General features: G+C 34.0%; 1 protein-coding gene across 5 annotated transcripts in view; it reads left to right on the top strand.

Annotated features, from left to right (window-relative positions):
- LOC106881655 (uncharacterized) overlaps positions 1-25,000 on the top strand; it is a 261,665-nt gene that overhangs the window by 152,410 nt on the left and 84,255 nt on the right. The gene's annotated exons all lie outside the window — the stretch shown is intronic.

Raw genomic sequence — 25,000 nt, forward strand, 5'->3', positions numbered from 1 at the left:
AATTAATAATAGAATTAATAACTAACAATTCTGCCAAGTAGTTCAGTATGAAAAAAACCTTTATCGGTAAGACTATTTATCATTATAAATATACAGGGATTAGCAATTGAGTTGCTTCTCCAACATACTGAAAATTTAGAAATAGCAGTCAAAGAACTACTGATTCCAAACTACAAATTTTCTCTAAAGTGGATGGCGATATCTATGGCACACATAGAACAAAAAACCGGAGGGAAAAGCGTAAACAAGCCAAGCTTTTAGTTAATTGGATACGAATCGTTTCATGGTTAAGTGAATAGAAATTTCACTATTCCAATCTTCAGCCTCAATATTCTGATAAATTTGAAAGTGTCTCTAAAAAAATTCACGGTAATCTTTGGCCATGCGACACCAAAAATCAACGATAAGAAAGGCACTTACGAATTCATCGGCTAGCGAGTTCAGGCACCTCACCTCAAAGAAATCTATTCCACGTGCGTCACAAATAGTCCCGTATGAAAAAAAGTTGCGTGTCGAACTGGATTACGGTTTAGCCATCTAACTTAGAGATATCAAATATAAAATATACCAGAATAAGGGCAGAGAATCGTCAATTAATAATAGAATTAATAACTAACAATTCTGCCAAGTAGTTCAGTATGAAAAAAACCTTTATCGGTAAGACTATTTATCATTATAAATATACAGGGATTAGCAATTGAGTTGCTTCTCCAACATACTGAAAATTTAGAAATAGCAGTCAAAGAACTACTGATTCCAAACTACAAATTTTCTCTAAAGTGGATGGCGATATCTATGGCACACATAGAACAAAAAACCGGAGGGAAAAGCGTAAACAAGCCAAGCTTTTAGTTAATTGGATACGAATCGTTTCATGGTTAAGTGAATAGAAATTTCACTATTCCAATCTTCAGCCTCAATATTCTGATAAATTTGAAAGTGTCTCTAAAAAAATTCACGGTAATCTTTGGCCATGCGACACCAAAAATCAACGATAAGAAAGGCACTTACGAATTCATCGGCTAGCGAGTTCAGGCACCTCACCTCAAAGAAATCTATTCCACGTGCGTCACAAATAGTCCCGTATGAAAAAAAGTTGCGTGTCGAACTGGATTACGGTTTAGCCATCTAACTTAGAGATATCAAATATAAAATATACCAGAATAAGGGCAGAGAATCGTCAATTAATAATAGAATTAATAACTAACAATTCTGCCAAGTAGTTCAGTATGAAAAAAACCTTTATCGGTAAGACTATTTATCATTATAAATATACAGGGATTAGCAATTGAGTTGCTTCTCCAACATACTGAAAATTTAGAAATAGCAGTCAAAGAACTACTGATTCCAAACTACAAATTTTCTCTAAAGTGGATGGCGATATCTATGGCACACATAGAACAAAAAACCGGAGGGAAAAGCGTAAACAAGCCAAGCTTTTAGTTAATTGGATACGAATCGTTTCATGGTTAAGTGAATAGAAATTTCACTATTCCAATCTTCAGCCTCAATATTCTGATAAATTTGAAAGTGTCTCTAAAAAAATTCACGGTAATCTTTGGCCATGCGACACCAAAAATCAACGATAAGAAAGGCACTTACGAATTCATCGGCTAGCGAGTTCAGGCACCTCACCTCAAAGAAATCTATTCCACGTGCGTCACAAATAGTCCCGTATGAAAAAAAGTTCCGTGTCGAACTGGATTACGGTTTAGCCATCTAACTTAGAGATATCAAATATAAAATATACCAGAATAAGGGCAGAGAATCGTCAATTAATAATAGAATTAATAACTAACAATTCTGCCAAGTAGTTCAGTATGAAAAAAACCTTTATCGGTAAGACTATTTATCATTATAAATATACAGGGATTAGCAATTGAGTTGCTTCTCCAACATACTGAAAATTTAGAAATAGCAGTCAAAGAACTACTGATTCCAAACTACAAATTTTCTCTTTTGGTGTCGCATGGCCAAAGATTACCGTGAATTTTTTTTTTAGAGACACTTTCAAATTTATCAGAATATTGAGGCTGAAGATTGGAATAGTGAAATTTCTATTCACTTAACCATGAAACGATTCGTATCCCATTAACTAAGAGCTTGGCTTGTTTACGCTTTTCCCTCCGGTTTTTTGTTCTATGTGTGCCATAGATATCGCCATCCACTTTAGAGAAAATTTGTAGTTTGGAATCAGTAGTTCTTTGACTGCTATTTCTAAATTTTCAGTATGTTGGAGAAGCAACTCAATTGCTAATCCCTGTATATTTATAATGATAAATAGTCTTACCGATAAAGGTTTTTTTCATACTGAACTACTTGGCAGAATTGTTAGTTATTAATTCTATTATTAATTGACGATTCTCTGCCCTTATTCTTGTATATTTTATATTTGATATCTCTAAGTTAGATGGCTAAACCGTAATCCAGTTCGACACGCAACTTTTTTTCATACGGGACTATTTGTGACGCACGTGGAATAGATTTCTTTGAGGTGAGGTGCCTGAACTCGCTAGCCGATGAATTCGTAAGTGCCTTTCTTATCGTTGATTTTTGGTGTCGCATGGCCAAAGATTACCGTGAATTTTTTTAGAGACACTTTCAAATTTATCAGAATATTGAGGCTGAAGATTGGAATAGTGAAATTTCTATTCACTTAACCATGAAACGATTCGTATCCAATTAACTAAAAGCTTGGCTTGTTTACGCTTTTCCCTCCGGTTTTTTGTTCTATGTGTGCCATAGATATCGCCATCCACTTTAGAGAAAATTTGTAGTTTGGAATCAGTAGTTCTTTGACTGCTATTTCTAAATGTTCAGTATGTTGGAGAAGCAACTCAATTGCTAATCCCTGTATATTTATATATATATATATATACATATATATATATATATATATATATATATACACATGTGTGTATGTGTATGTATATATATATATATATATATATATATATATATACACATGTGTGTATGTGTATGTATATATATATATATATATACATATATATATATATATATATATATATACACATGTGTGTATGTGTATGTATATATATATATATATACATATATATATATATATATATATATATATATATATATATATATACATGTGTGTATGTGTATGTATATATATATATATATATAAATTTAGTAAATGGAGTAAAACGCATATGTGATCTTTGCTATCATGGTAGCTATCAACCAATTTATTTTGTCCCAGTTATTTAAAAATGCCAAGCACGCTTGCAAAATACACGCGCACATATTACAATCAGACTTAATACACATGTATGTATATACACACACACATACGCACACAAAGACACACACTCACAAATTGTTTTGTTCTGTTGTTCCTTTACATGTTTCAGTCATTTGACTGCAGCCATGCTGGAGCACCTCCTCGGTTTTTATTCGAAGAAAACGACCAAGGACATTCTTAAAGCCTAGTATGTATGTGTGTATATATATATATATATATATATATATATATATACACTCACACATATATATATATATATGTGTGTGTGTGTATATATATATGTGTGTGTGTGTATATATATATATATATATATATATATATATATATATATATACACATACATACTAGGCTTTAAGAATGTTCTTGGTCGTTTTCTTCGAATAAAAACCGAGGAGGTGCTCCAGCATGGCTGCAGTCAAATGACTGAAACATGTAAAGGAACAACAGAACAAAACAATTTGTGAGTGTGTGTCTTTGTGTGCGTATGTGTGTGTATATATACATACATGTGTATTAAGTCTGATTGTAATATGTGCGCGTGTATTTTGCAAGCGTGCTTGGCATTTATAAACGTGTTTATAAAGGTGTTTATGTACTAACAGTCTGTGTGTCTCTCTACACAGTTTGCATTTATCTGGGTGTGTATCTCCGTACTCGCGCTTGTGTGCTTGTATTAATTGTAATTAACGAAATTCATGAATAATCTTTCCATTTTAAATTTGAATTCTATCTCTTAATGTTTTCATCAAATCCAACCACAAAGGGACATGCTGGTACACAGTCACTCTCTAAGTAGTTTAAATATATTTTCCTACATATTCATTTCATGGATCAATGGCATTTTTAAATGATGCTCACCCTGCAAGCTCACCGATAAAAGCCGATTCTACGTGAACAGTTATTAACATTTTGATTTTCCTAAATGAAATATTATTTCAACATTTAATATTTTTTCATATGAAATCCTTTTATCTTTTCCATGCAATTAATGCATGTGTAGTCACACAAACAAATTATTTCAAAATGTGTTTTCGAATTATCTCATCAAATAGTTTATATATGAATATATTCCAAGAAATGAAAGTTGAAACCCGTTTCGAATATATCAATTCCATTTTGCCAATAAATATATCGTGCACAAAGAGATTATGGAAAATGTTAAGGTTTAATCTTAGATGTCTGGGTTCTGATTATAGGTTTATATTTAACAAAGTTCCTCTCTTGAGAAACAAAAATCGAATTATAATATTTACTTACAGTCAGCTATTTGAGATTGCATGAGTATGAATTTGACTAGATCCCTGTGCTTATTTCTGCTTTACTGATTATCTTCTCCCATTAATGAGAAAGTGTTTTGTTATGTTATCAAGATATGACACAGCGTAAAACAGCAGTCTTGTTATTATCCATCACATCAGAAATTGAAATTTAAGATTATCGGTATGGAAATTGATAGTAACCATCTTAGTATAAATTTTAAATTATCTAAATGAGGAAATAAACATTAAATTCAGTTTAAGCGAGAATAATGTAACACTTCATAGTGTGAAACGTGCTGAATGGCAAAGTGAAAATACGTGAGCTTAAAAGTTGAATGTGTTATACACTTCAGTCACAAAAGCTTGTCTCATTTTACAAGCTGCTCGAGTAAAGGAAGTTGTGGGTTTAACGTTAGTTGTTAAGGCATTTATTGTTGTGTATCCGTAGCGCAGCTATACTATCAGCTTTGACTCTCAAATAATTGTTGACGCCACGAAATGTAGTTTTTGAAATACATTTGTCTTTTGTGAATTGTGTATTAATACCGATTGCAGGATGGCCATAATACATAATCAACCTCAGGTATGGGTCACTTAATTTTGCTGCCATTTCTTTTTGTTGGCCAAATATACATTTGAGCTTTCCTTCTTCACTTCCCGTGAAGATCTGCATACTTGAAATTGATTTCTGTCTAGTGTCGTTGTAATGAAATCAGCAAACTTAACGATTAATTTTGTCTGCTGGCAAAATTCGATTTGTGAGATGTCTACGAACTTAATACAATATTGTTTGCGGCAGTGTTTTTAGTGAGTGTTTGAATGTAACTGCGTATACTTTCTGGATGTTTGGAAACAGCATGGAGTGAAAATTTAAAAAAGTGATTTGCAAATTCCTGATATTTCATTGTCTTCTACACAGATGACCTGATTTGATAAGTTGCTATATCAGTCAGATATAGAATATATTCTTTGGAATTAGCTAGTTAAAAGCAATACTGATTATTTCCGAAGCAAAACTTATAAGATCTGGGGTCAATATGCTCGACTAAAGGTGGTGCTCCAGCATGACCACAAGCAACCTTTTATTTGTTTCAGTCATTTGAATACGAGCCACATGGTTCCGGGTTCAGTCCCATTGCGTGGCACCTTGGGCAAGTGTCTTCTACTATAGCCTCGGACCGACCAAAGCCTTGTGAGTGGATTTGGTAGACGAAAACTGAAAGAAGCCCGTCGTATATATGTATATATATATATGTGTGTGTTTGTGTGTCTGTGTTTGTCCCCCAACATCGCTTGACAACCGATGCTGGTGTGCTTACGTCCCCGTAACTTAGCGGTTCGGCAAAAGAGACCGATAGAATAAGTACTGGGCTTCCAAAGAATACGCCCTGGGGTCGATTTGCTCGACTAAAGGCGGTGCTTCAGCATGGCCACAGACAAATGACTGAAACAAGTAAAAGAGTATATATATATATATATAGAGAGAGAGAGAGAAGAGAGAGAGAGAGAGAGAGAGAGGGAGAGGGAGATCGGTAAAATCAAGGCCGAGGTGTGAGCCACACAATCAGCAATGAATATTTTGCTTTCCTAATATTTTCTACTGTAGGCACAAGGCCCGAGATTTGGGGGCGGGGAGGGGAGATTGATTAGATTGACTCCAGTACGCAACTGGTACTTGATTTATCGCCCCCGGCAATGGAATTTTAACTCAGAACGTAAAATCAGACGAACCCCTTTTCGCCCGACTTGCTAACGTTTCTTCCCGCTCGTCGCTTTATTCTGCTTTCCTCATATTGCCATCGATTAAATCGATTACATCTATTCCCGTAAAAGGATCAGTATTCCACTTCAGTATATGCAATAATGGAAATACTCTTCTTAACCGCTAATTCATATTCATTGTCTGTCTCTGTTGCACCCATTGCATGGTTAAACTAATATTTCTTTATACTAGTGTAGTCTACCTTTATTCATTCGTACTTCCTCCTCCATGACTCAATGATACAAAACATTCCATCATTTTTATATAATGTAGACTTCAATCCTCCTGTTTCTTTCAGTATGTATATTTGGACAGGATGCAAAGTATATTTGGCTACTACTTCTAGAAGCTTTTTCACATAAGTGTACCACTCCACATCTGCCGGTTAAAGGAATACGCTGTATTTTCTTCGTATGGTATTTAAAACATACTACTAATAGTATTGATACGATTTGCTTTTGTGTTTTTGTACGAGTTTTCGAAGAATTTTCTTTTTTCATTTGATGAAGTTATCATGTGCATTATTGAACTAGATTTTATCACATTCGTTTAGTGTATAGAGTGAATTTGTTGATTCGTTGTTCTGATTGCTATAGTGTTATCTGCAACACCATCTAATACTGATAGAATTCCGATATTGTGGAGGTTGATGTTGAACTGTGTGCTTTATCGGTAGTGATACCGTAGTTTCCTATTATTGTTTCTTAAAATGTTTCTTTCGTTTTTCGTTTGAGATTATTGTGTTTAGATCTCGGTAGTATATTTTCTCTTTTATCATTCAGTGCCTAAAACGTGCAATAAGCATCTGTCTGTGTACAGTAAAATGACATTCAGCTACAGCGATAGCAGTTTAAGTGCGGTGATACACAATTGATACCGATTGGTTGTATTGTTTGTAGTAGATTTAAAGAGCATCTCTTCAACTTATGCAGAGAATATTTCCTTGGGCTCGTAGTATATACACCTTATATTATTTAGAATCTTTAATGCTAAGCCGTATTTCGTCCGTCGTTACCTTCTGCTTTCAAATTTGCTGTTCAACCCTCGGGATCGATAAAATAAGTGCAACTTGATCATTGGGATCTATATAATCAACATACCCACAAAACTTGCTGGAAATTTGGAACCATCAAATCTCACTTTATATTTCCCATGGAGATTTTTCTGTGAAAGTTGGAAAGAAAATAAGGTACAAGATCATAACACGGTGTATCGTTTACTAATTTTCATAAATTTAACAAGATGTCAGTTTGATGATTTTACAGAATCAATCAGTTTATAACCAACAATTACTGCATCAATACATTAGTTCTTTGCCGTTTTGAAATAAATGTTGTGCATTCAACAAACCCATATTAAAAATGAGTTCAAAATATTCTGAGTTGTGCCCTACTTAAAGAAGTGTTCTGTAAAATATTGATAATTAATGTTAGAACGACAAAGAAATCACCGTTTCGTTCATTTACCCAGTTTGGCCAGCAGCTAAACACACGCACATACATTACATATATGTACATGGATTTATACGTCCTCATTAAGTTAAGGAAGATATAGGAATTATACGAACTAGTCTACAATTTCCATTCTCGGGCGGAAACATTCAGAGTTTGTAATTTTCTGTTCATAACTCTCGTTGCAGTAAATCCATATCCACTAAAAATAGTTGCTAAATTAATTCAACGAATTGGGAAGTTTGGCATACACTTAATGCACTTATGGAATCATACGCAATTTACTCAGATCAGAAGATAAACTCGCATTGAAAGAAGTACATGCTATGAAAGAATGACTTAATCAAACTAAACATACCAGCGGAATAATACACAACAGAAACAAAAAATACAAGCTCTTACGGTATATCAGGCGATATACATTAGAATAGTAGCGAAAATTTTAAGAATATATGGAGCAAACAAACTTTAAGAATATACAATATTAAAATTCCTGTTGCCGAACTGTATTAGAATATCCCTGCTTGTCCCACGAGGAACTCTCTGTTGGCAGTCGGAATTGACTTTACTAAAACGTAGTTAATGAAGATATGGTGCCATATTTTCTCTCTATGAAATAAATAATAACAATTCTTATTTCGTCAAGTGACGGGGACGGGCAATAAACACACATATTTGTTTCGATTATTTATTGAAATATTGTGCTTTTGCCTAAATGACTAAAAAATTTACTTTTATCATGGAGGAGAAAGAAAACACTTTTAAGTCGTTCATCTTCAATAGCCAATTTGACAAAAGCTTCAAGGTTTTCTCAATAAGGGGATTTGGAAATATTGGCAGAACATAGCAAACGGAGTTAAATGGCTTAGGAGTTCCAATATGCGGAATCAAAGAGAGAAAATCCTCATAAGTCATCAACAAAACAAAATAAAAGTAAAGATGAAACGTACAATCATTTTCAGAAAGTCAGCGCCACCTATGAAACAAGCAGAATAAAAAAGGAGGCAAATGAAAGAGACTGTACCGCATTGTAATTGAGAATATATGTAGATTATGAATTTGCTGCGTTTCCCTTCACTGATTGAATGCATAGAACATGTGTGCATTGTGTAAGTGGAAAACAACATCTCTAATATATGATCTTGAAATGAGGTAAAATTACAACTCAGATCGATGCTCCAACGACCACATTAAACAATTCTCGATACACAGCAGTATGAAATTATTTTCTTTCTAAAGTAAAATTCAACTCTTGTTTCCAGAGGAATGTTTTGAAATGATTGCTGTTGTAAATGAATTTGGGTAACTAAAGTGTAAGTTTATCTTGACGTGGAGAAAACCTTAACTTTCAAATGCTAATCATAATTAGCCCCAGTTAACAAACAAGGGGCACATAGATTTGTTGTAACAATTCTTTCGGTGTTTCAGGGAGATGTCTTTGATATTCAGGATAGATTACTCCAGCACAAGAACCCTGCAAAGTATTTTAGAATTTTTTAAATTTAGAATTTAATGTCACATACCTTTGTGAGTTTGAGCTCACTCAGTATTCTACCCTCTTACACGAGGGTAGATTACTGAGAAATATATTTACGGAAAATACTGGAGGATGTGTACAACAAAATATCTAGGAAATATAAAGTAAAACCTCGTCTATAGAGATTGGTTCGAATCTGATAAATTCTGCTAAAAAGCATCAAGTATTATGTTACCGTGGAATTTGTTCTCAGCAAAATGTATTTTATAGTAGCGCGGCACTAAAAAGAAATTACAAAGTTAATAAATAAATACAAGATGAGTTTTATTTTCGACCTAATGTATAATGCTTATCTACCAAATGTGAGTACGTGTGCGTGAAATATCAACATTGAATAGGCTGCTGTCAGTAAAAATAAATTGTGAATTCATAGCATCTAGAAGATGTATTCAAATCCCACTCAATCATATTTATTTCAGGTGCATCTTAATTCGGCACAGTATCTACATCCCAAGGCTAGAGCTGATACTTATCGCAGAATATTGCAAATGTTTCAAATATGACTGTGCTAAGTTGTCAAAATAGTTATTTTTAATGTTGATTATATTATTTTCAATGGACGTACGTAGCTTTCCTCTAAATATTGATGTTCAGAACGCCCATGCAGGTATTTTACCAGTTACATTATGATTTACACTGGTTTCCCTGTGTAACTCTTTCTTATAGATTCCACTGTCGGGAACAGGTAATATAACACGTAGTGCACCACACAAACGGTTTCAGTCGATTTTGGTAGGGCGCTATATTTTATAAAGTCAATTTTGTAATGGGATTGCTGTGCCATTCATTCCTCTAGATTCTGTAATGTAATTACAATTACTCGATATTGTGTTAATGGACAATGCTTTACCTGCCAACAGTATTCGTTGTTGAGCCAATATTCGAAATCTTAGGATCGATCAAATCGGAGATGGATGGTTGAGTAACGGTCAGAATGACATGCGATAATTACTTTGTCCAATAATATTGACTTCGCATTTAATGAATTTCAAGTTCAAGGAATGCGTACTCTTCATAAAAAAGTGTCAATTACTGAAACAACTACAACTACATCTCAGTTGTGGTGCTCTGGACCGCCGCCACCTCCGCCGTCGCTGCTGCTGCTACAACTACTATTACTACTACTACCACTACTAAGGCAGAGGGCTGGTAGAAGCGTTAATACACCAAAATGCATTGCAGCAATGCATACACCTTTGCATTTTGTGGTCAACTATGCCTTGGGCCTCAATAAAATAAGTACCAGATGAGTGTTGGGGGTCGATGTAATCGACTGACCACCTCCGGTTTAAAGTTTCAAGTCTTGAGCCTAGAGTAGAAAGGAACATTATTGAAATTACTAAGTAGGTGAGTTGGCAGAACTGTTAGACACTGGAGAAAATGCTCAGTGTCATGTCTTCTGACAGTACGTTCTGAGCTCAAATTCCGCCGTGGTCGGCCATACCTTTCATCCTTTCCAGATCGATCAATTAATTCCCAGCGAAGTATTGCGGTGGATGTGATTGGCGTCACTTCTTGTCATAAAAAAAATGCTAACCGTTTACGACGGTTTGAAATCATTGTCATTAGGTTTCATTTTTCTTAACTCAGGTTGTGCTGAAACTCCTGATATCTTGCGAGAGTAGTGTGCCTACTACCTACAGCTTAGGACACAATGGCACTTATTTGAATGTTTCATTATCTGATACTTTTCTGACGAATCTGGCCTTTCTCAGGAGACAAACGTTTTCAAAACTTCTTCCAATTTCCATTACGTTACTTTTTAATCTTCCAGTCGGGCTATCTTATAGTTAAAAGAACCGTTTACGTAATATTTCTTCCTGATTATTATTATTATTATTATTATTATTATTATTATTATTATTATTGTAATGTTTAATCTGCATTTTTGTCACAGTGCTTCTTCTTCTTCTTCTTCTTATATGAAAACTCAAAGCTTATTTTGGCGGGCATAATGGAGGGTGCCAGCAGACTAAGGTGACACTTATTAACTAGTCATGCTTCGAGAAGCCTGCGAAGAATTCTTGCAGTTCCAAGCAATGCTGATTTTTGCAGTTGTTCTACCCTCACACTTGCACCGATCCTTTTCGGCCATACAGGTTGTTGAGTGCTGATACTTCAAAGTGCAGCAATTACTATTAGTATCACGTCCACTCTCTTCATTGATCACCAATCTTGTATTTCCCACTTCAAATCGCCATATTTGTTTATTTCTTCTTCTTCTTTCACATTGATCCTGCTGCCACTGGGGCTTGCTATGTCGATTGTCATACATGTTCTTACTTTTTTATTGACCACAACAATATCCGGTTTCCGATGTCTGATCGGTTGCTCGCGCTGGATCATTTCATCCCACACGATTATGCAATATTCATTTTCGGTGACTCCTTCTGCCGTTTCTTCATACCACGTCTGTGCTGTTTGTGGGCCTGGATTTCCGGAGAGCTCCCAATGGGTCATTATTGCCACATTGTCATGGCGTCTTTTGTATTCGTGTTGTGTCTATTTCGGACATTTCGCTAACGATATGCCATACCGTTTCACCACTCTCTCCACACATTCTGCATTTGTCACTATCGCTAGTGTTGTCTATTCTGCACTTTATACATTTGGTCCTTAACGCCTGTTCCTGGGCTGCGTATGTAAGTACTTCTGTCTCTGTTTTCAAGTCACTCCTCCTCATCCATAGCTACCAATCCTCTGTATATGAATTGGCGTTCACATCACTTGCAAACTGGCCGTACATTTTTATCCGTTCATGCTTCTTTCCTTTCTTTTTCGTTCATTTTTTTTTGTTAAAAGTAATGCCACGAGCCATGTTGCTCGATGCTCTAAGGAGACTATCGATCGAATGACTTTAATAAAACCACATAGACAACATTTTTTTCGGAGCGGTAGAGAAATCGATCCTAGTAATTAACTAATACATTATTTTATCGATCGGAGGATTATGAAACGGAAAGTTGACCTTGTCGGGTTTTGAATGCAGGACATAAAAAAAAGACAATACATTGAACGTAATGAATATTCTCGATGATTTACTCCCGCAGATTACGAAAGAATGATAAAAGATAGAAATATATGAGAGACAGAAATAAAAGAATTGGACTAAAGAGAATATACGTTTTATTTATGAATGAACAAAAATGATATAAAAGCAGTATACTTAAATGAAATCTTTGTGTTCTTGATATTATTAATCAAAATACAAATGCTAAAATTTAAATGCCATCTGTCCTGAGGATTAATATCAAATGATAGTACTCATGATACATTATATTTATCGTATATCAAATGATAGTGTAATATAATTAGATACACATGTTACAATTTACTGATACGACGAGTACTGTATAAATAAGTATAAATGTATCAAGGAATCAAATGCCACGTGCACGATATTAAATAACAGCGGAATGTTGCTTTCGAATCCAAAGGCGAAGCGTTACGTATATTTAGAAGCACTTTTCAAAAATATATTATGAAGTTAGATTCCTTATTTTGAAAAGAAAAATTCAAAATTGCAAATTTCTTGAAGCATGAAAACAAATATCGAAAAAGCTAAAAATGTAAAGTTAAAATTACTAATTAAAGAACTTCTGAACCGAAAACGTAACTGGACTGTAAACGCGACGAGCACTTAAATAGGAAATAAATTCGAGAAAACAGAATAATGCAGGAAAACAGATCTTGAAGACAAAATTTTAAATGAGATTGAAGAATCTTTAATAATAAATAGGAAGGACAAACAACATAGGCCTGGATAGGAACTCGTAACGATTAATAAAAAGTGAGCAATGCGAACATGCTATTGTTTGCATATGACTAGTTGCACGCATATTGTAAACCGGCGATAATGCCGCCTTACATATACAACGATTCCTCTCAATATTGCATAATATCGACTAAAGTAAAGTGGTAGAAACATCATCGGTGACAATATTTGGAAGTAGAAAAAGAATGCGAAAAGATGCAAGGCTGTGACATAAATAAAAGGAAATATTGCATGCACCAAGATCAATGAAAGCTATAAAACAAAGTGAAGCTGTTAGACAGACTATTCACATTAGATTTAAATATTTCTAAAAGAATCGGTGCCATAGTACAAATCTGAAAACGGGGTACCGTAAATGCGAATATGAAAAGAAGTCCGATATTATATAGCTTGAAACGGGAAAAACAGCGATAGTGACAAAGAAATAAATAGTACAACTCTCAAGGCATACACTTAGCGATATCCTTTAATACCTCATTTGAAATAGCATCCGTAATACGTGCTTCGTCATTAGTAAAAATGTATCTGTAAAATATACACGTAATGCTACAAAGAGCTGTGAAGTACGAAAACAAACCATCATGATCAAAGCTTATGAGTAAGAGCGGTGATATGGATCCACTTTAAAGTTATATGTCATGACCTCCTAGTTTTGGATACTTGTATGCATAAAATTATTCGATTCTGTAGAATATAGACATTCGATGAGATGTACATAGCTTAGAGGTTTGAGATAAATCTGATTAGAAACTAAGTTATGAAAAAAATATATTTTCACAAAATATTTTGTTTGACAATCATTTGATGTTCTCTCTTATATGGTGAACTACATCAAACGAAAGTGGGTCTGTTCGAACGTAATTGTGAATTACTCCTCTAGTGTGTAAAAATGCCATACAATTTTACACCAAATTTATTGAAGGAAGGAATTCTTTCAAAACATATGAGAACTTTTATCAAGGAGATAAAGGTGTAGATTGATAGTGGAAAATTGGAAAAGTACCAGGATTGTAATAAAGCTAGAAATAGGAGTAATAAAATCTGTTAGAAGCTGAGACACGCAAACATTTGCCTGTCGTACGAGATATGTTGCAGAAGAAATTTAAACGTTACGTTGGAAAATAATATAAACTGAGAATAGGTGATCTCTTGAAGCTCAATCTAAATCGAAGGCAGATCATTAGGTTTATAAGAAAATGGTAAATTACAAATCTGCAGCCTTTATTCGGCAGGCACAACCTATATATATATATATATATATATATATATATATATATATACCAGAAAGATGTTAATCATACATAAATGGGTTACAGTGATGAAACATTATTGCTAGACTGAAATATTTCAAGACAATTGTTAATCACTTTAAGCTACATTACGCTTTGCAACTATTTAGATGGAACTCGTACGTGCTTTCATATACATTAAAAGAGAAAAATGCATTAGAAATGAATTTAAAAAATGGAGTAAGTTGGATTAATGGGTTGGGTAAAGTACATTTATTCGAGAAAGATATTTGTACAATAGCTGCAGTTAAAAGATCAGTGTCATTCGATAAAAGCATTAGTAAAATGAATGCTTAAAAGACAAAAATAGAACAGGAATTAACATTTGTGGGGCAGTAGAAGAAACTGTTCATTATGTTTCATGTGAACATAGAACGCTTGCAAATTGATAAGTTATGTAAAAATGATTTATAACGATTAATAAGAAATCGATTTACAAAGTGATCATATGAGAAAGGAATGCACTTCTGGTGTAATCACTCTAAGTTCTGACAACCACACAATTCATGCAACATAATAAGTTTTGCGATATCAAATATAGCAGGATGTAAATCTAAGGAAATAGTAAAGATAGCAATTGTTTAGTAGAGACAAGTAAATATTTCTTTTATTGACAAGGGAACGTTAACTTTCACTTCATCTTAACTACATGAAGAGAATCTTTTTGATACACATTCGAAATCAATCATAAAACAGATTTCATAGGAACCTGTCAAACTAGATTCAGAGCGATTCCTCTGAACAGTCATTGCCAGAGGCTGATGAAACATGTCAGTATTTCTCAAGACATTACCATTTTGGCAGCATTAAAGGATGCGATGCTACCGATGCTGCTGCTGGTTGTAGTACTAATTCTAATAATGAAAAAATGTTCCATCCATAAATATAAATTATTTTGCTCTAAACTACTTTTATGTGTGCAATCATTCAACTTTTATTCAATAGCAGTTTCATTCACAATATGTGTAATCAACTTATTCCATAGTATAAGTGTCAAGCTTATTTACTGCGACCTTTACATTGTTTCTTGTTTATTTTGTTTTCTGTTTTCCTATTATTATTATTATTATCGTTGCTGTTTCCCGGTTCAAATCTGCATCGTATTTAAACCTCAACTCGTGGTCCGGGACGCGGAGCATTTCGTACCTTTTATAGAAAAAGTGTTTTCTACTCATTTTATTTATTCTTATATTGAATTGAGAATATTCTGTATAATTTTGGAAGAGCTTAATTTGATTTGATTCCTATACAGCTCACTCCCAAGTTGAGATTTACAATATCTATTCTCAGACTTATTTCTCTGTTCCGATCGTTCTAACAATAATCAACATTATTATAACCTTATTAACTTCCCAGATCCAAGCAGAATGTAAAGACTTGCTTTTGAATTTGTTATATTCAACTGCGTTTTATTTTTCGTTTCATTTTATTCTGGTAAAATTATTAATAATATAAATATGATTATTATAGTTGTTGATGATACGGTTGTTGCTTTTGTATTCAAGCTGCACCAATTGGTATTTGTCAAGTTTTACTCGTTCCTTAGTCAGCCTGAATTGTGTTCCTATCTAGCATTATTGCTTTGGAAATGGTTGAATTTTAAAGACAATCTTTCTGGACTCGGAAGATGGCTTCGTGCCCTAGGATGGGAGGAGAGGCAAAAGTGCTTCTTTCGGACTAGTAGTAATCTATGAAAGAATGGCAAGATATTTACAGGATATATGCAGTATAGAAATAATGAAAAGGGGTTGCCTTTTCATTAAGACAGAGTAATGAAAAGGGATTGCCAACTTGCACATGTGCTTCCGGCTGTGTGGCACGGATTGAATATTTCTCCCCAACGTACAAGTAACAACAAAAACGTGTCATATCTAAATATCTAGATCGCATATTGATTAACTGAACTGAGGTGTACATGCGTCAACAAATTCAACTGATTGGATGCAAAGACAACAAATTTCTTACCTTCATTTTCATCGACATAATCCTACCTCCTTGCAGCCCAATGTGTTCTTCCCAGCTTGCACATAATTTAACCACTGAACTAATGGACTACTTAGTTGATGATTGAAATAGAACCGTTGGTGGACTCGGTTGAGGAGAAATGACAAGTTAACGAAGCCAGCAACCAATTTTTCTGGTCTGTGGGACGGGCGAATACAACTCTGTTTCATGCACATGTAAGTGGATTAGCACTGAAACATTTCACAAACTTTTGCAACCTAGTGTGCTCTGGAGAGTTAGCAGGAATTAAAACTTACCTTAATACTATAAAATGTGGAATCCCCAGAGTAGATGATATCAGCATGTTTAACAATAATAATATTAAGAAGAAGAAGAAATCACCCGCAACGAATAACAGACATGACAGACATGTACGAGCGAGCTCTGTACAACGTTGGATTAAATCTTTGATTATCGGCAAACAGGATTTAAGAAACAGCAAAAGTATGAAAGAAAATTGTTTCTTAATATAAATCATTTCAGGACGCCGAAATATTTCTCTCATATACGAAACATAGTTGTCAGTCAAGTTGTCACAGATAAACACGTATGTGAAAATGTGTAGCCAACAAGCGGAGATGCGATTTGCCAACACAAGAACTGAAACAATATGTGAGAGCGTGATGTCACCACAGACAAAAGAAAACAAAACAAAAAAGCTGTGAGTACAAATAATAAGGGTATATGCAGTCTCCTTTCTACCCAAATGCACATAAATGTAATGTTCATATCTTGTACACATGCACTCGTACATTTCGTTCATGCATAAGGCAACCTAAAGCACTCTTTAAACAATTTAAACGAGACAAATAATAATAACAATAAATATAAAGTGCAACACGTCTTATTTGAAATAGAGATTAAAAAACAGATACTTTTTTCTTGACCACATCATCTCGGATTGCCCAGTCCTTGCCAAGTCTAAATAATTATACAGACACGACAAAGTAAACAGTTATATCCACTGGACAACATGCCAACATTACAACATGAAAACTGACAACAGGTAGTATAAGCATGAGCCAAGCAACAAGACAATGATCAGGCCAGAATCATCTGGAATCATCTGGAATATCATCTGGAATATGCCGGTTCAAACCGACAAAGAAATAAAAGCTAATCACCCGAACATAACAGTCAAGGACAGGGGAACAAAACACTTGCTTACTGATATTGTTACACAAAAAGTGGAGAAACAAAACAACCCCCAAATACACAATCTTTACCTTTACACAGTGAAATAAACTCCAATCAGCAAGCCAGAAACTAAAGCCTTACACATTCAATAGATAAAGGACTGTACAGGCAATTGAAAACGAATGAAACTGAACATAGATGGATAAAGAAAAGAATGCGTGGAGATTTTTCATAGAGATGTTGAAAATAAGAGACACAGAGAAAAAAGACGGCTAAGGATGGCTTGACCCTAACCAGTTGAGCATGTCTCTTGGTCGCTGACTATACGTCGATCTCTGATCACGTGTATGAATAGCGGAGGAGGATGGCAGCTATGTGTTGAGATCAATTCTTTAGTGTTCTCTTGAAACATGCGTATTTCGTTAAACATCCTTAAACAACCCTTATTCAGATAACGTTTGAGGGGGATGGGCTCATCCCGAAGAAAATCCTAATTGAGCCTCCACCTGCAAAGTCAGGAGTTGTTTATCTTGATATGAGATCATCATGTCGCGCACGTATCGTTGTGATGCATGAGCCTGGTGTAACCTTCACAGACAGGTAGACATGATGGCTATATCGGGCCTCGTATGTTTCTTCCACAGTGTTACTTTGATGGCTTTGTTGCTAGGAAAACATGATTATCACAAAATACCAGGATCTAGCCATTGCGTTCCGGCATATTTGGAAAGTGCGGGTAAAATGTATTCCTGTATTTGTAAAGCGAAAATGACAACAAACATATTTGTAATGCTAACGTAGTTTCCATAGTGAAAACCATATAAACGAGGTGATTTGCACTCATACAGTTACATACGGTCATCTAGTATTCAATCGTTGTTTTCACTGACAAAGTCTGCTTGAAACATCATTTGCTGTCACGTTTTACTATATGGGTCAGCAGTCAAATTCTTCGGTCATGATTCTAAATGGATTACAAGTGTCTGATACCGACTATGAATTTTTTTCTACTTATCTTTTGTTGGTAACTCAATCCTGCGGTTTAATTTTATTTTCTTGAATCTTTCTCTGCCTGTCTTGTGTTAATATCTTGAATTACATATACTGTGCTCCTGTCAAATTTTCCTTCAGTTTTGATAAACCCAACATACATCTTTGACAGACGGTTCCAGTAATAGGACCGCGTTCAAGTATTTACTTTTTGGCTTGTATTTCTTGTAAAATGACATATTTTAACTACTATTATATGTCAATACGACATAACCGATAATAAATCCAATACAAATTTATATGAGTTAAAGTCCATTTAATAAATCCATTGTGCTTATAACAGATAGAGAGCAATGCGATCCAAACTTATTCATTCAATTGTTTGTTCTCAAGAGAAAAAAAGAAAAACACATCTGGTTATGACTTTATTCATTTGTATTCTTGTATTTTCTCTACAGTTATATTTGTTTTATTATCTTTGATTGTATAGCTAAATGATAGAGAGTGAGTGTTTCAAACAGTCAGAAAAGTAGAATGCGATACAAAAAAAAATCTATTGTCGATTTCGGTAAAGATTTATGATATTTGCGTTTCTGATATCTTACTAACACTGCTTTCTTAACACAGATCCTTCTTATATCGATGTGTCCTGATTCAATAATCTTCCTGATTGTTTGGAAAAGATTTTTATTGTTGCTGATATTCATCCATTTTACTAGTCGTCAATAGTTTACAGAACACAACTACATAAACAAGTAAAATAACTGAAGCTTATGCGACAAACATGGCTTTATTATATACGGAGTTTACATTGCATAGAATAATATAAAGGAATTGACATGCATATTAAAATGTTGGGCGAATTTTGTATGAAAGATTTAACTGACAAGGTAACTTGAATAGCTAGTTGTTATGTCAAACGAAATAATTCCAACAATATGTTCCTGCATGAAAGTATTATTGCTTGTATTCATCAACGGAGCTCAAACTTAAACAGCTCACAGATATCTAGTATTTTATCTCTTGCCTCTTGATAAATTCTTTTCAATATAACTTGAAATAGAAATCCCAAAGTATAAATATTATAACGTACCTATAAAGTGATATAGATCGTAAAAATAATTCGGGTAACATAAAAGACTTTGCAAACTAGAAGAAACTTCCAATGCAACTGGCGATATCTGTTAACTCTTATATAAAGAGATAGCATGTTGAAGTGTCCGTATAGTGAGAGCGTCAGAGAGATCGAATGCCGTATTTGCTTTGACACTCCAATTTCGAATACTGTCAAGATAACCTTCATTCTCCCTGTCTTTGGTTCCGCCTAAATGTAAATGTAATACTTTCATGAACAAAGACCGGTTGTAATTTTCTCTCCCAATATTACTCCTTATACATTTGCCAACTTTGGCTATACTGTGATGAGGACTACTCACCATTCTGCGACCTTGGAGCAGACAGAAAAAAATCTTCACTCACAGAAATGAGATTCTACAGACAGCTCCAAACAGCTATTTATACGACCAGTATTGAAGACGATGGTAAAGATGAAAAACGGTATGGTCACAAAAAATATGCTGTGATGTATTTTGTTTCTTGGAATTACTTTCAGAGTAATTGGAATACTGCAGAAAGTGAGGTGGGAAATGAAGAACACCACATGAGGAGGGGCGGTTTCTGCCAATGTTTGCATCGAATTCTGGACGCCAGTTTCGTGATAGTTAAAATATATCGAGGAAATCATCTCGCATAAAACAAACTGTAACATGTATACCGTTTTTATTGAAATAAAGTTTAAAAAAACATATATATTTAAATCACAAGATTTATGTGGCAAATCTATTGACAGTTTTATGTTTGTAAATATAATTCCGTCTCTGCTACACATAAAGCATTTGGGAAATATTTAAAAATATATATATGATTAGATACTACATCACCTTCCTTGTTGTCAGTATTACTTGTAATAGTGTTTTGTAGCAGGCCGTTCCTCACACACGCTTTAACGCCAACGTCTGCAGGTACGTGCTTACAGTGAGTTTTTGTTTCTTCCAAGAATTCGGGTAACTTTCTCGTTTTCAAAACGTCTTCCCCCACTGCACATGGCTACAGCCTTCTCTATCCCTTTTTTTAATCCTTTTTTTTATCTTTTCTCTCCCGTGTTCACTTTTTAAGTCATTTTAGTTCAACCCAAATTTGGTATACTGCTAAGTACGTGTGTGTGTATGAGTGAGGACACTTTATTGCATATTTCTCACTTTTTCTCTCTTTGACATTTGCTGACCTCGCTCAGCAACCGAAATTGCTTTCATAAACACGTGCCATTCTTCCCTGTGTAACGATGCGACGAAAACTCAAGAACAACATTGCACCAGTTCAGGCTACATATACGTAACACATACATTCTGATCAGTGAATAAGTAATGCTAGAATAACACTGGAATAGATAAAATAAATAGGGAGATTATCAGCTGTGAATAAAACTTTGGACTGATAATTCCCAGAAATATATCGAAAGAGATAAACACAGAGACGGCAGCGAAAAATGGAACGGTCGTAATATTGTGACGATAAAAATCAGATTTAACATATATAATCAGTGTGTGTGTGTGTATATAATCAGTGTGTGTGTATACTTGACCGATCTTTTCTTTTTTGCGATACTATACCATAACTAAACGATATACATTATAATTATCATTATAGATGTTTATTTGAAAATTGCAAAACATAATTCTTTAAATGCAAATCAAGATATGCTCAACGTGTATAGAATCTGAAATCGAACTTTTGGACTTTCATATGGATTATTCTTTTCGAAATATGGGGCATTTCAGAATTCTTCATCTGAATACGTCCACCTTCACAAATGTGATGAGAAAGTTCTCACTTCATTTAATATATTAATATATTTCCAATACTTATACCATGTTTTTTGTTCTAACATACGTGTTATAATGTTTTGTTTCGCTAAGTATGGTTCTGATTGTTGTATAACCTGAACATGATGTTTGTTAAACAGCTCTCTGTATTACGGCAAATCATAGTATTTCTCTTTACAAAAACGCAAACTGAACATCGTCTAAAAAATAAGATGTATGAGGCTTTCAAATGTGTGTCATGTCACAATACTTGATTAATATTCGAAACAGCTATAATGATTGGTTGGTGTCACAACAAATGATATATTACAGCTCCAGTAGAAAGGAAACAAATGAAGAAAAGTTGGTTCTGTAGGGAAAATAGAAAAGAATTTCAGAAAATATTAGTAAATACTTTTCAGATGCTAAAATGCTGGCACTTAACAATAAAAACAGCTCAGCAATTCCTTGGAAATACATAAGTGCATACCAACGACGACATAGTGAAATTTCAGTGAATAACCATGTAAAATATAGTGGTAGTGTAATGTAATATATGCCATTTTAATATGTATATTTTGAAACACAATTATATTGCATGGGATATAATTAGGTAATTAACCTAACTGGTAGATTATTCACTGCATAAATCCATGTTTTGATTTTCAATCTGCACATCTCGTTTTCGTGTTGGTGTGTTTTTAATTTTAAAATTAACAGAGTGTTTCTTGAACATACTTTGAACAAAATGTCTCTCAAAGAATACTCACCAATACAAAAATAGCATCACTAACAACCACTTTATATATAATATCATAATGGCAATGCATTCTAGTAACTTTTATAGACAGAGGAATTTCACTGTTCCAAGCAAAACGCACATGATTGAAATGGGAACAGGAAATAGACTTAATATAAATTGTCTAAACGAAAACAGTTCTATATTTAAGAGATGAGGAATTATGTACATTATTTACATTACTTACATTCGACGGATATTTGTCCACATCTTGCTTGTTGTTAACACAACGTTTCGGCTGATATACCCTCCAGCCTTCTTCAGGTGTCTTGGGGAAATTTCGAACCTGGGTTCACATTCCTCAGATATTTTTTGATGTTGTTATTATTATTATTATTATTGTTATTATTATTATTATTCAGTAGTTTTATTTTTATACCGTGCTTTCACTTCACTACCGAGCGCAGCTCTGTGTGCCTTGGGTATGCGCTGTAATTTGCCGTGGTGCTCTTATGGTTACTGCATTGAAAGTGTTTGGCGTAGGACGCGTGCAATTTCCTGTATGTTATATATATATGTGTATGTCCAGGTGTTTTGTTATGTATTTCTCTGAATATTTTTTTCTTTTACTATACATAAGGCGCCTACTATGATAGGAATTGTTTGTTTTTAGATTCCACATTCGAGTTACCTCTATTTCCAGGTCTTTGTATTTTGAAAGTTTCTCAATTTATTTTAGGGACACGTTGTCATCTGCTGGTATTGATACATCAATTAGAAAGCATTTTTGTTTCTTCATGATCTCTGACAACTATATCTGGCCTATTGGCCTTCATTTCTCTATCTGTGTGTATTGGCATATCCCAGAGTATGGGTGATTTCTCGTTTTCTGTGACCTTTTCTGGCATGTGCCTATACCAGTTTTTTTTTCTGTTGTTATTCCATAGTGTTGGCATAGCTTCCAGTGTATGTAGGTCCCAGCTCTGTCGTGTCTGTGAATATGGCTGCAGGGTATATCAGCCGAAGCGTTGTGTTAACAAACAAGATGATTTCAAATCTCCTTCCAATGTAAATAATGTAAATAATATAAACGAAAACAGTTATGATATCCGTAATCACAAACATACACTTACACACATATGGGGACATGCACATTTACTTGTACTCATACACACACACAGTAGTACATATATACATGCATATGCACAAATATAGGTGACTTTAGTTAGAAGTATATAAAAATACTAGAGAAAGCGTTTGCGTATAAAGCTCGTAATGACTTGAGAAATGATGACTATACTGGTGGTCATTCCGATGATGACAATGAAAGCATGTGGACGGTAAGGGAACGACAGATGCAGCTGAAGTGATAACAAATTTTGATTACTGTGAAACAATGATTAAAAGAGTACTATACATGCATGTTAGACAACATATAAATAATATGAAATGACCGTCAGTTAACAATTTTGTTTCTACAACTCATTTCACCACTGTCCAGTGGACTGAATATGAACATATGAGCTTTTGAGACGTATATTAATGACAAATAGTTTGTGCTTTACTGTGAAACTGGCGGCAACTCTTGAAGTTATTCTATATATCTGTTACGCTGGCGAGCAAAATATTTGGATGCAAACAATATTAAAATATAGAGATTTCGAAAGGAAAATGCTTGCACTACTCTTAAACGTATTTCCCCTGCTTCTATCTGTTGAGAAGAGTTATAGTGCACTTATGATTTAAATATAATTAATAATCAAAACATAAAAATTGTTTTATTAATTTTTCTCTTCTGACAACGCGTTTATTATTTTGCTTATTTCTTGGGATGATACTTGTTGAATGTAATGTAGTTGTTTCTTTGATAATATCTCGTTTGAAGTTTGCAGATATTACTTGACATTTATCAACAATTTAGAAACATTTGCATTATTTGATATCACATTTTATTTCGTGTATTGAGGCGTGAAGAAATAAATTATATTCCATGAATATTATATCTCTATGCCTTTTCGTTGAAGCCTTATCTACCATGAATATCACGTGTAAATTTTATTATTTTCTCTATGATAATACTATTTTCATCTGAATTCCTACTTTGAAAGTTATTCCTGCTTAGTCATGAATCTCCTGACATAAATAAGAACTTCAATTGCCGATATTATCTTTACACCTACCTCCCTTTAAATGTTATAGAGTTATTATTAATTTATGTATTGTAGTTCATTACGAAATTCACAGTTTAAATTTAACAAAAATCAGCGTAGCTTCTCACTCGAATTCCGTAAGAGTGGCATTGTCCTTGTTATCTTTTACCCTTCCGCAAATCATAGAAAAACTGCATGTTTTTTTTTTCTGTGATTTGCGAAAGACAAATAGAAAAGAACAATGTCAACCATCTTCGAATTCAGCGGAATTCGTGATACAAGCTACACTGATATTTTTCATTAAGTAACACTTATGATTTAAATATAATTAATAATCAAAACCAAATTTGAACGTTGCCATCCTTGAAAGATTTGCTCTTGTAAATCTCTCTCTATATATATATATATATTTATAAACATACACAGACACGTACGCACACACACCATATATATGCGTGTGTGCCAGTGCACCTAGTAATCACATATGTTATGTCGAGCCCGCAGAATTTTAAAAAACCCGTGTGTTTCCAATTCGATTCAGTAGATGTCCCAATGTGCAGTTGTTTGCTATTCTAGCTTATATCGATACAATGTCTTAGTAGTGTTCATACTTTCTAATACTTGAATGATATAATGTGTTTTTCATATTAAAGTGAAATTAGAATTTGTAAAGAAATGTTTTAATTCATTAAATCTGGCTTCGTTCGCTATACTTAACTAACCATAGATTTTAGTAGCAATAACATATAAAACATGTATTTATACTCCATCTGCATGT

This window comes from Octopus bimaculoides, chromosome 12, assembly GCF_046866305.1.
Source record: "Octopus bimaculoides isolate indiv1 chromosome 12, ASM4686630v1, whole genome shotgun sequence".
NCBI lineage: Eukaryota > Metazoa > Mollusca > Cephalopoda > Octopoda > Octopodidae > Octopus > Octopus bimaculoides.